The sequence below is a fragment of the Marmota flaviventris genome, unplaced genomic scaffold, assembly GCF_047511675.1.
Source record: "Marmota flaviventris isolate mMarFla1 unplaced genomic scaffold, mMarFla1.hap1 Scaffold_49, whole genome shotgun sequence".
Classification (NCBI taxonomy): Eukaryota; Metazoa; Chordata; class Mammalia; order Rodentia; family Sciuridae; genus Marmota; species Marmota flaviventris.
Window position 1 is genome coordinate 1,149,842 of NW_027288305.1, and position 13,922 is coordinate 1,163,763.

Here is a 13,922-nt window from a genome sequence, read left to right on the forward strand (position 1 = left end):
ACAGATTGAACTTTGAACTGGGAAGAAAACCCCTAAAGTAAAAATGCCCCACAAAAACAACACATAAGGGGCTGGGCTTGTGGCTCAGCAGTAGAGTGCTCACCTCGCATGTGCAAGACCCTGGGTTCAATCCTCAGTACCACATAAAAATAAATAAGTGAAATAAAGGTATTGTGTCCAGCTACATCTAAAAAAATACATTAAAAAAAAAAACATAAGGTACAAGGTGAGAAACCAGCCTCTACCTCAGAGCAAAGACTGTCCAAGGAAGGGGGCATGACTCTTGTCCTTGGAAAGACACACAGAGCACTCCTAGGCTCATACCCAACCTGCTGAGTTGTTTATCTACAAATAACAGGAGAGATCTGCTGTGCCTGGTGTCCCAGACTCAGTCAGGCTAAGTGGGGATCCATAGCAACCCCCTAGCAGCCACCAATCAGCATGAGACTGGGAAAATTCCTGGGATTCCAAATGTAACTTCCAGTAGTTTATGGTGATTGATAAAATTTTGGGAAACCATATAGTTCAGCATATAATCCCCTCATGGCCTAAACCAATCTGTTCAAATGAATCCCCATCTTGTACTAACCAATCATGGTTACCCAACTTGTTCCCACCAGTGAATGTGCTAATCATGTTTTAGAGTTGTTTATGATTTTCCCAAGGTGTGTGGTGATTTGCTAAGAGATGCTATGATGTATATGGGGTTCCTGCCTTCCCCAAAGAGTTATAAAACTGCTGCAAACCCCAGGCTCAGGGCCTCTAAGCCACCAATTTCTGTGTGCCTGGAGGACTGAGCTAGCTTGGAATAAACACCTCTTTGGTGCTTACATTGATATTGGTCTCTAGTGGTCTTTTGGTGGTCCCGCATTTGAGCATAACAGTCTCTAGGACTGTAGTTTTATAGCACAAAAAGTTACAAAAGGGGGGTGACTTGAGAACTTACACGAATAAGAGGATTTTCACAAGCATAATACAAAGACACGTAGTAGGTTAATGGTCTAAATGGTTTAGCACTTAGGGAGTAAATTTAGATCAAAACATCAGAATTTATGATCCACCACTAAAGTTTCAGAGAGTTTTTTTTATTTGTTCAGTGAAAGCCAGAATTTATGAGTCATCACTAAAGTTTCAGGGAGGATTGTTATCTCATCAGGGAAAACCAGACATGGGTGAGTTCAAGGCACCGGTAGGCATTTCAAGCAAATCACAGTAATTTATAATGAAGCAGAAATTAACTTTTCATGCCTTTGTGATGAGATGGCTCCCAATCTTAAAAGGAAATTAGGCTGGATTTTTCACTTGCTATAGCCATAGCTTTTAAAGTATATGTTTCATACTTTCACAAGTATGAGAATTAAATTATTAATATTAATTACTACTAATTTTTTAAAAGACTGAATAAAATAGGAAATTAGATATTTGTTATTAAATGCATAAAAATTTTGATTAATATATTGATAATATAAACATGAAAAATTTTGACAATGATAAAAATACATTTAATATAAAGGATTCAATATCATAAGTCCCTCATGTTCAGTGGGTCAGTCCTTCAATGATATTTTTCATTTTTTTAGGTCATTTTGAATTACACTTCTGCAAATGTTTGTTAAGTACACAAATTTAAGATTTTGTATTTTGTAAAGTAGAAAAATGGCAGATTTGAACTCCTTTCAGGATTTTAAAACTTATAAGCCATTTGGGGCTTCTTAGCACATTTTTTTTTCATATTTGCGCACAGTCCAATTCTAGAGAAGAATGAGTTGGAGATATAGTCTACTGTTCTAAGCAAAAGAGAAATTGCATTAGGATATTTCTAAAGCTTTTAAATTTTCTAACTTTTCAGAATTTTTGGTAATTTGAAAAAAATTATTTATTTTAAGAAATGAATTGTTTGAAATTAATTATTTATCTTTCCTGCATTATTTTTCAGTTTCATTGATGTTTTTAGAAGAACTAACAGAACAGAATTCCAAAAGAGTTCCATGTAAATTTAAAGGTATGTTTCTGATAATCAAAATAGGAAGCAGAAGCAAAACTTCATCGGGTTTGGTGGTTTTGCATCAAACTAAAGAGTTACTTATTTATTTCTGCTATTATTCACTAGGTTCCTGAGGTTGCAGAAATCACCAACCAACACACATAAAAGTCTTGTTAGTTTGATTCTCACAACCAATTCAAGCTAAAATACACTAGTATCACTGTAGTTTCAGACCAAAGGGTGTTTCTAAATAATAAAAATATGTATACATAAATATATAAATAAATATAAAATAAAATATAATATTAGATAGATTTTTTTCCTAAATAATCATTTTTACAATATCCCTTTAGACACAGTTCTGGGAACAAAGTGTCACAAATAAGACATAAATCCTACATTGCTACACAGAGTAATTAAGGCACATACTAAGAGCTTGGTATAAAACTTGGCAGAGTGACATAAATAACTAGAGAACATCATAGAGACTTATACCTAAGTGCTAAGTAGCAAATTCATAGTCTTGAAGTACATTAAGAGACAAGTTATCATAGCAATTTTTATAACTCAGTTGCTGCTAATATACAGAGATAGAGATATTTATTAAGAGATGGTTTTATGCAGATTTTTGGTTTAAAAAGGGAAAGATCAAATAATGGAGGTGATTTAAACATGAGCAATAATATTTTTCTGCATTCAGTACCTTTTTTGCAGATATATGAATTATAATTAATTCCAACCAGAAACATGAAGAAATAGTGTAAAGATTATTCACTAGGAGTAAAACTACTTAAAAAGAGAATCAAAACTTCCATTCCTGTCCAAATGTTTATTCCTGACAAAAAGACTGCTTCTTTTGAACCATTTCTGTAGATATGATTTTTTTGTAATAAATATTTTGGTGATTTTTTTGCATATTACTTAATATATTTATGCTTCACATTTTCTCTTTTGTCCTATTTTACTACCTATATTATGAAAGAAAAAAAAATTTCTAACTCTTAAACTCACTTGATATTTGAGATATCTTTTAATTAATTTTTAAGTTTATATCATTTCTATAATGAATACTGTGCTTTCAGTAAAGAATGACTATTTTTATGCACCTGGCTCATTTACAGGAGTTTTGTTGTGTTCTTTGGTTTTATTTACAATGACATTTAAAAAAAAGGTTAATGTGGGCTGGGGATGTGGCTCAAGCGGTAGTGCGCTCGCCTGGCATGCGTGTGGCCCGGGTTCGATCCTCAGCACCACATACAAACAAAGATGCTGTGTTTGCCGATAATAAAAAATAAATATTAAAAAAAAAGGTTAATGTTAAACCAAAACACAAAAGACCACCAACTCAAATTTTAAATCAAATTAAATCAAGATTGTATTGTGTACACAAAAGCTGGCCAGGACTGTCTCTTACAAGATTCCATACTAGAGATCATCCCCCTGATCATCAGGAAAACGTTTCTACAGCACAAAAAGTTACAAAGGAGGTGGGTGTCTAAGGTACTTACAGCTAACAAGATTTTGACAATCATAATACAAAGGCAAATAGCAGGTTAAGGATCTACATGGCTAACATTTCAAGGTGGAAAATAAATTCAGCTCCAGACATTAGAATTTATAAGTTGCCACTGAGATTTAGAGAGAATTGTTATTTGGTCAGCAGGAGCCAGAATTTATGAGGCACCAGACCAGTAAGGTTTTAGAGAGGGTTGTTATCTGGTAAGGGATAGCCAGGCATAGGTGAATTCAAAACACAGGTAGAAATTACAAGCAAGTTTAAAACATCAAAAGATTGTCAGACCAAAGAGAAATTTTAGTTATTTTACACAAAACAGAAATAAACTTTTTACCTCTAAAAGCTCTAAGAGAAGATTTTATTTTTTTGTATTTTCTCATATCTAATGGCTTCAGGCATTCCTTTGTTTGTAACCATAAATGCTTCTCTTCTATGTTTATGGGGCTTCCAAAACAAAAAAAATATATAGATAAGCCCTTCTAATAGGGAAGATGTTTCTAAAATAGCAAGTAACTACCCTTTAACTCACAGGATATGACAACTATATTATAGGATATGAAAGACCCTCCAATATGCTTGTTCTTCCAACCATTTTTTGCAAAGATTGACAAAAGTCAATTCATTGCACAGAATGAGTGAGGTGAGTCTCTGCTCTGCAGTCCAGAACAGGAAGTAAAAGAGCCCCCAAAGTGAGTTTAAGACAGGGCTTTACATGACATAGCTGACATAATCCTAAAAACAAAACAAAACAAAACAAAACATAAATTCAGAGAGAACCATACCCACATAATCTCATTTGACAGAATCAAATTCGTAAGAGGAACAGAGGACATAGGCAAATCTAAAGGGATTTGACTATATATTCTTTTTCTAAATTGCTATTAATGTCTCCCAGGATTATAGAGTTCTGGATCTCCTCAGTTACTACTTTATCATTACCTTCAACCTACAATGCATGAGGCACACTGAATTTACCCTCATACTCATGTACTTATCACTTATTTTTTTCTATAGAAAAGCATATATATATTAATATATTTTTCCCACATTTCCAAGATTCTACCCTGAAAATTTCTGTGATATCACTTCCCTGAAATGCATTTTCATTATTTCATGTCAGTTCATCTAAGTATTCTATATCATGTGTTGGAAAAGTTGAGACAACTCAAAGGCACTTCTTATTTGACTATTTATAAACTATAATTAAACGTCAACCTCAGTAACTCCAAAGAACTTAAGTCTCATTCACCTTTCTCATTCATAGTGCTTTATTTTTTAAGTAGGTAGCAGAAATTTTATTTTGAAGAAGAATAAGTGATTTAAAGCCATTCAGTGTACTTTAGAGGATCCCAAAAACCTATGGTTGTGGTTCTTAAACAACCTTACCACTGAAAGATCTAGATTACACTCCAGGTTGGACACTGATACTGTGCTTCCATGGGAAATGGTTTCTTGGTTGTGAATATTGTCCTTCCCTTTCCCCTATACTCTTGGAAATGTGTGCATTGTGTGAAGTTTTAGAATCACTATTTTCAACACAGTTAGCATGGACCCATTTGATAATAGAAGGAATCTATATTCTGAAAAAAAAGACCCTTCACCAAGCCCTAAAGAAGTGATAAAATAATCCCTGGAAAAAATAACAGTCATCCATTAGATTATTTTTTTAAATACTAAGAATAATTTTAGTTAGTAATACATTACTGTACTAGGAAAAGTGATATAAATGCAATTTTAATTTTAAAGTTGTTTCTGATTACTACAGAGAGAGTATAAAAAGCTGGGTACATGGGATGGAGTTGTGTCTTAGTTGTAGACTACTTTGCTAGAATGTGCAAAGCACTGAGTTGGATTCTCAGCAATACATATAAAGATTTTTTTATTGTTTTATTTTTTAAATACATGACAATGGATTGCATCGCAATTCTTATTACACATATAGAACAATTTTTCATACCTCTGTTTGTATATAAAGTGTGTTCACATCAATTCCTGTCTTCATATATGTACTTTATTTTTTTAGAGAGAGAGAGAGAGACAGAGAGAGAGAGAGAATTTTATTATTTTTATTTTTTAGTGTTCTGCGGACACAACATTTTTGTTTGTATGTGGTGCTGAGGATAGAACCCCGGCTGCACGCATGCCAGGCAAGTGCACTACCACTTGAGCCACATCCCCAGCCCCATATATGTACTTTAGATAATAATGTCTATCACATTCCACAATCCTTGCTAATCTTTACACAACACTCCTACACTGGCGACTTCACATAAACTTGCCTCAGGGATTCAATGCATTAATCAAATAGATTTTATTCAGCCTATGCAGTGCTGTTGGAATGGCTAGTATAAAAATCTAAAATTGTCATGTGTGGTGGCATATGCCTGAAATTCTAGAAGCTATGGGAAATGACACAGAATTGTTAGTACAAAGACAGCCTCAGTAACATAGTAAGGCTACAATCAACTTAATGAGAGCCTGTCTCAAAATATAACATAAAAAAGAATGTGGATGTGTCTCAGTGGTATGCAACTCTGAGTTCAATACCCAGCATCCAAACCATACAAAACCAAGCAAATATCTCATAATTAATAGGGATTCAAGGGTACAAAAATATGTAAAATTTTGGTGACAATATAAATTTAATAAATATATTTTTTTATAAAAGTGTTAAGGTTCTTTAAAAGCCCCAAATAAAAATGCCACATAATCCACTAGTAATAATTTGGGGTAGCAGTGCAAAATCGTACATGCCTGTACTCCCAGTGGCTTAGGAGAAAAAGAGGTAGAAAACTATGGCTTTATTCTCAAGTTAAAGACCAGTTTGAAGAACTTGGCAAGGTCCTAAGAAACTCAGTAAAACACCCTCTCAAAAAAAAAATAAATAAATAAAAGTGTTGGAGACTGGGTATGTAGCACACTGGTAAATTGCCCTGGGGTTAATCTCCAGTATTTAAATAAATAAAAATAATAATAATAATTGTCGGTAAAAAAATGCCATACAATCCAGTCATAATAACTTTGGGTATATATGTAAAAAAATTGGAATCCTTTTGCTAAATATATTGCCACACATCTATTTTTTATTGTACTTTTATTCACAGTATCTAATAAAAGGAAACAAATAAAGTACCTTTTAGATAGAAAGTATATCAGAAAATGCCTTCCACTTGCAAAGCATCCAATTAGTCCATCCCTTCAGAAGCTACACACTTAAAATTCAAACTGGTCCCTAGAAGACAAGACTCAGAGAGTGGTGTTTTCTAAATACTCCAAAAAATTTGGAATCTCTGGGAACCTTGTTTCAGATATTCTAAAACTCAGAACTAGGTCATATGGGAAGTCAGAATGAGAACACAACACATAGTAAATTCTTTAATGGGGAATCTTAACTCAGACACTGACATAACCAAAAGCAGAGTTGCAGATAAAAAAAATAGATTCTGTTTCACTGATTTCTGGGTTATGGATTCAAATCAAATATATATTAGAAAAAAAGTTAAGGCTACTGGTTAACATCTACATAAAACAGGTATTAAAAATGTACCAGGTGCTGGGTGTGTTAGTGCAAGCCTGTAATCCGAGTTGCTGAAGACGCTGAGGAAGAAATATCAAAATTTCAAAGCCAGCCTTAGCAGAAGCGAGGTGCTAAGAAACACAGTGAGATCCTGTCTCTAAATAAAGTAAAGAAAAAAAAATCCTGGAGATTTGTCTTAGTAGTCAAGTGTTCGTGAGTTCAATCTCCAATATCCCCCATGAAAAATGTACCAGGGGGCTGGGGCTGGGGCTCAGTGGAGCTCACTTCTCTGGCACATGTGAGGCACTGGAATATAAGGTCTATCAACAACATTATATATATATATATATATATATATATATATATATATATATATATATATATATATATATATATATATAATCTCCAAGATATTGATATGGACTTTGATCTAAACTGAGTGTAATTTAGCCCTTAAGATTGAAGTTGTTTGGGGCTGGGGATGTGGCTCAAGCGGTTGTGGGCTCGCCTGGCATGCGTGCAGCCCAGGTTCGATCCTCAGCACCACATACAAACAAAGATGATGTGTCCGCCCAAAACTGAAAAATAAATATTAAATTAAAAAAAAACTCTTTCTCCCTCTCTCTCTCTCACACACACACTCTCTCTTTAAAAAAAAAGATTGAAGTTGGCCAGGCATGGTGGTGCATGCCTGTAATATCAGCTGTTTACAAGACTGAGACATAAGGATCATGAATTCAAAACCAGTCTCATCAATGGTGAGGCACTAAGCAACTCAGTGAAACCCTGTCTCTAAGTAAAATACAAAATAAGGGTATGGATGTGGCTCAGTGGTAGAGTGCCCCTGACTTCAATCCCCAGTCTCCCCCCCAAAAAAAATGGGGCTGAGTAAATAGCTCAGCTTGTAGAGTGCTTGCCTTCTAAGCATGAGGCCCTGGGGTCAATCCGCAGTAGAGAGAGAGAGAGAGAGAGAGAGAGAGAGAGAGAGATTGAAATTTCATGTAATTTAAATTCAAGTTAGTCCCACTTTTATTTTTTCCTGCCACACCAGAATAAAAGAGTTTCCTGAAATATTTGGAATGTTTGTGTGGGTTATTTATTTATTTATTTTTTATTTACTTATTTTTATGTGGTGCTGAGAATCGAACCCAAGACCTTGCACGTGCTAGGTGAGTGCTCTACCACTGAGCCACAACCCCATATTGCCTGACCATAAATAAATAAACAAACAAATTAATAAATAAATAAACCCTCAATTGATGACCCATTACAGTTTTTAAAAATCCTTAATTGGGGGCTGGGGATGTGGCTCAAGCGGTAGCGCGCTTGCCTGCCATGCGTGCGGCCCGGGTTCGATCCTCAGCACCACATACAAACAAAGACGTTGTATCCGCCGAAAACTAAAATAAATAAATATTTTTTTTAAAAAAAATCCTTAATTGGGACACATAAACCTCATTTAGGAGAGATTCATTATTTTTAATGTCACCTACTTTTATTCTGCTTTCTTCTCACATGAAAATCTCAGAATGATAAATTAAAATCTTTTAGGGCTGGGGATATGGCTCAAGCGGTAGTGCACTCACCTGGCATGCGTGTGGCCCAGGTTCAATCCTCAGCACCACATACAAACAATGATGTTGTGTCCACCAAAAACTGAAAAATAAATATTAAAATTCTCTCTCTTCTCTTCTCTTCTCTCTCTCTCTCTCTCTCTCTCTCTCTCTCTCTTTAAAAAAAAATTAAAATCTTTTAAAAATGCCCTCCAGTTCTTGAAGAAAAACATTATAAATGATGCATACATTTGAAATAAAACATGGGAAAATGATTAATAATGCTGAAAGTGGAGTTTTGACATTAACCAAAATTTCTCAGTTTGCAAATTGAATAAGGGTGTTTGTCTCATAAATTTTGAAGAAAAAAAAATCTATTTAAGCAAGAAGAAATAGAACGCCCACCAGGTAGTATGAGGAATGATACCAGAAAAAAAAAAAAAAAACAACTCATTATTGTGTGCCATCTTAGAAGTTTACTAATGGTTTTGGGCAGAACAGGAAGCATAATGCATTTAGAATAGGCTTTGGAAAAGGCATCCTGACTACTATATGGGTTCACTTTCATTCTTTCTATGACCCATCTTTTTTTCTTCAAATTCAATCAGGAATCACCCCTGGGACAAAGGACTTTGTTGAAGGTGTTCCCACAAGTGGGCTTCAAGGTCTTTTACATTTGAAATAGGCCTTAATTGTGCTCATTAACATCTTTAGGTTAGCCACCAGGTGTGTTTGAGTGAGGCCCATTATCTACATTACATGGTCATTATACTATCTATTCTATTTTATACTTATTTTCTGTGAACAGAGAACCCTAGTTTTGGATATGTGAACAGAGAGCTAGAAAACTAGGGGTTTATTCTAAGACCTATGGAGAGCTAAACTGAAGTTTTGGATTTCAGATTTTGGTTTTGGATTTGAGATACTGCTTCTGCTACATTTAAAAATCTCAGGACTCATGAAGAGAATGAGTTAAAAGCCAGCATCATCAAACTTGTGAGGCCCTAAGAAATTCAAAGGGACCCTGTCTCTAAATAAAAATATTTAAAAAGGGGTGGGAATGTGAATCTGTTGATGAACACCTATGGGTTGAATTTATGGTACCAAAAAGAAAACAACATACACATGATAATAATAATAATAATAATAATAATAATAATAATAATAATAATAAAACAAGCAAACAAACCCTCATGAGTAACAAGCCCTAAAATTAACAGCCTCTCTCATGCATGAATACAATAAATGGATTTGTAGTTCTCTCCTGGTAATTATCTCAGTCTTCACTATGAAATCTGGAGACATGCTGGACTCATGGCACATGGAAGCCCACAAAGGGCTTTAGAAAGAAGCTGAAAACACCATACAATTATGGAATAAAATGCCCAGGTTTTCAACTGCTGATCTAAGCCTCACTAGACTAGTCAGAGGGAGGTGAAGGCTAAGCTACCACAGAGAGACCCTCTGGCCACAAGACTCTGGAGAAGACCAGGAGGAGTCGCTATCCAGGACTGCCAGTTTCCACCATTGCCACTCCTGTCAGCTTTAAGCCCCCTTTCTACACAGTCTCAAGATAACAAGGCACACTTACTGTTTCCTGGCTCTCAGGGTTCTCAGCGTTCTCCCTGTGGTTTGTTTTCAGATTCTGCATAGCACAGACACCTGGGCTCCGGATACAGAACAGAAGCCTACAAAAAGATTTTTAAAATGGCAGGTTCCAGACACCAAGGGAACAGAAGATTGTGGAATCCCTCCCCCTCATCACTGGCTGCATGAGGATTGGACAGTTCTCACCTAAGTGACTGATTGGTCAAGGCTTCAGGCACTGCCTCCAATCTGAGCCAAGTGGGCACAGAATCAATGTCTCAATGACAGGCTGCTCCATTGTCATTGTTAACCAACTACAGATCAGGGCTGAGAATATAGCTTAGTCAGTAAAGTGCTTGTTTTGCTTATATAAGGCCATGGATTCAATCCCCTGCACTACACACATACACTCCCACCAAAAATATACATTAAGCAACGGACTTTGGGGACTAGGTTTATGGATCAGTTGTAGAGAACATCCCTAGCATGCATGAGGTACTTGGTTGAACTCGAAGCACTGTATTAAAAAGCCACCCAAGAGGGGGATGTGGCTCAAGCTGTAGCACACTCCCCTGGCATGCGGGCAGCCCAGGTTCGATCCTCAGCACCACATACAAACAAAGAAGTTGTGTCCACCAAAAACTAAAACTAAATATTTAAAAAAGCCAACAAAGAAACTACTAATGATACTGTGTCCATCTACAACAAAAAAAAAAATTCAAGAAAAAAAAAAATTTGTGTTGGACTTGTGCACCCTCACTACAGTACTCATAAACACTTTTTATAAATAATATATACAGGGGCTGGGGATGTGGCTCAAGCAGTAGCGCGCTCGCCTGGCATGCATGCGGCCCGGGTTCGATCCTCAGCACCACATACAAACAAAGATGTTGTGTCTGCCGATAAATAAAAAATAAATATTAAAAAAATTCTCTCTCTCTCTCTCAAAAAAATAAATAAATAAATAAATAATATATACATATATGTCTTCAGAAAATGTATAAAATTCTCCTGTGATGTCTTTTCAAGTAACTTATATTACAGGTATGCTTCACAACCTGAAATCCTCCCCACCTCACTTCTTATTATTATTATTATTATTATTATTATTATTATTATTATTATTATTATTATTTAAGGCCTGTTAATTGCATTAAATGCCTCTGTATGGGGTTATTTTAAGGCAAAGTTTTCTTCCAATAATAGGACCTCGCCCAGCGAGAAATGTATTGACACTTATAACTGTTTATAAGGTTAAAGCAATTTGTGAATAAATATGTATATATATTTTTATGAAAATGATATCACAATTACTTTAATATATTTTTTAATTTTTCTATTCTTTGTCTCATAAAAAAAAACAGTTTGAACTTTAAACTCTTCAGCAATGTTCTTATATCCCTTCCCCCAAAAATGTGACTCACAAGTATAATTCAAATAATTGAGACTCATAAATTTTTGATCCTTTATTTTAACTAGTGAAGTGTAAAGATTTTCTTTTTATTTTCAACTTTAAATGAAGCCCACTTTTTATAGCTTTCTTGTTGTGTAACTGACATTTAATATTCTGCAATTTTTACCCCCATTCTGATCACTTTCGACTATTGATGTTTTCATGGAGGGGATCTCAAAGTAGTCATGCACAAGGTAGGAAATGGATATAGTAAGATATAAGACTGGTGATTGTTGAGTATGTAGATTTTGCTATACAAAATAAGTATTGGTGGATGATATGGGGGTAGGAAGAAAAAGAGCAATGAAAAAAAGAAGAAAAACTTGAACAATAGAGGGGTTCACATGCTACAAGTCTACAATGATAGCGTGAATATAGAGGGTAGTGTTCTTGGAAGCAGCAATAAAATTTGAGGGAAAGAAAAACGTAATTTTTTGCACAGTTCCCAAGTGAGAGAGCCAGGTGAATGGATTCTGTGTTCAACTCTTCCCACCTAGGAGTGGAATTTATAGTTCATAGGGTATGTCTCAGTAAGCAGTAAAACACCATTTCTATGTACCTTTACACTTTTTCATGGCTACAAGCTGACTTTGACAATTCCAGTCACATTACATCTTTGCACTTGTTAGCTATTCATTAATTAATTCATTCATTACATTATTTTTTTGTTTTTTATTAATTCACTTTTTCTTTAGTTGTCATTGTTTTTACATTACTGGTCATTACATAATTGCATAAATATTCTGAAGGTTGACTTTTGGTTAAATATTGTTTTATGTGTTTATTCATACATTTACTTTTCATTGAAATGTTTTTCCTTTACCAAGCCTGATTTATATTAGACCTCAATCTTCATTTATGAAGACTAGATAAAATCACATTATTCCAAATAACTCAAGGATTTATCATCTTTGCAGAACCCTAATCACCTGCTAAAGTTGACCCAGTCTGGGTCATCTAAAAGCTGTGTCAAAACTCCTCTTTTTTCTTATATACACTTTAATAAAGAATTTCTCTCTAACTTTTATATTTTGGAGAGTAGACTAACTTCCCAAGCAGTAGTTAATAACCTAGATGAGTTTTCCAACTAGCTCACTATTACGTTTAAATTATTTAATCCTTGACACTAACTGCTGAGACCCATAGCAAAGTAAGAATGACTCATGGCAATTTCCTTGTCAGCTTACCCCATGTTGCTTAGACAGAGGACTCTCCATTGTGGAAATGGGCTTGCCTTGGACCCAGGTCATTTGCAGTAACATTGCATGTATGTTTGAGTAAGGTGACCCTGCTCAAGGACAAGGATGGATCCGGGTTTAGGGAGAATCCTGCTGGATTAGGGTGGGTCCAGGTTTAGGGTGTAACCTGCTGGGAATAGGGAGTATCCTGCTGCCTCAGGCGCCTGCTCCTTGGGTTTAGGGCAGTTCCAGGTTTAAGGAGGACCCTGCTGGGACTAGGGCGTATCCTGCTGCCTCAGGCCCCACCCACTCCTTGAGTTCCCTTTGAGTTCTCGCGGGATTCAGAGAGTATTTTGGGATGCAGAGCCCAGTGGAAGTGCTTTTTCCCCAGAACCTGCGTGTAGAGTGCTGGTGACAGTTCAGGAATAAAGAATTGCTGTTTGAATCTACAAAGCTGTGAGTGGCTCGTGATTTTGTGCCCAGCCAGACTGCAGCAACTAACAGTGTCACTGATTACTTTTTTTAATTTTTGCAAGATCTCTCTCTCTCTCTCTCTCTCTCTCTCTCTCTCTCTCATATGACAAATTGAAATCAGATATGCTTTTTTACTAAGAAACACTCTCAGCCTTTAATAAAATATTCTATAAAGAAAAAGGGTTTCACTGATTTTCATAGAGCCTCACTAAATTGCTGAGGCTGGCTGACTTTAATCTAATGTTATAGAAGTTATATATATATATATATATATATATATATATATATATATATATATATATATATAGAGAGAGAGAGAGAGAGAGAGAGAGAGAGAGAGAGAGAGAGTAGTGTTCATTTGACTCTTTCTCTTGGGGACTGTGCCAGAGTTACCTTTTTCTTTCCCTTCTACCTTATTTCTGCCTCCAAAGAAACTACCCTTTACCCTCATACTACCATTGATCCACCATTAGACTTTTTAAATCTGAACTCTTGAGTTGGTCATTCTTTCTCTCTTTCCTTCACAGCACTTTTTTCTCTACCCGTACCTATTCCACCAATACTTTTTCATGAATACTCACTACTACATACTCAGTATCCACCAAGGTCACATCTTGATCCATCCCTGTTCTGCCTTTTCCATGGATCATTTTGAGATCC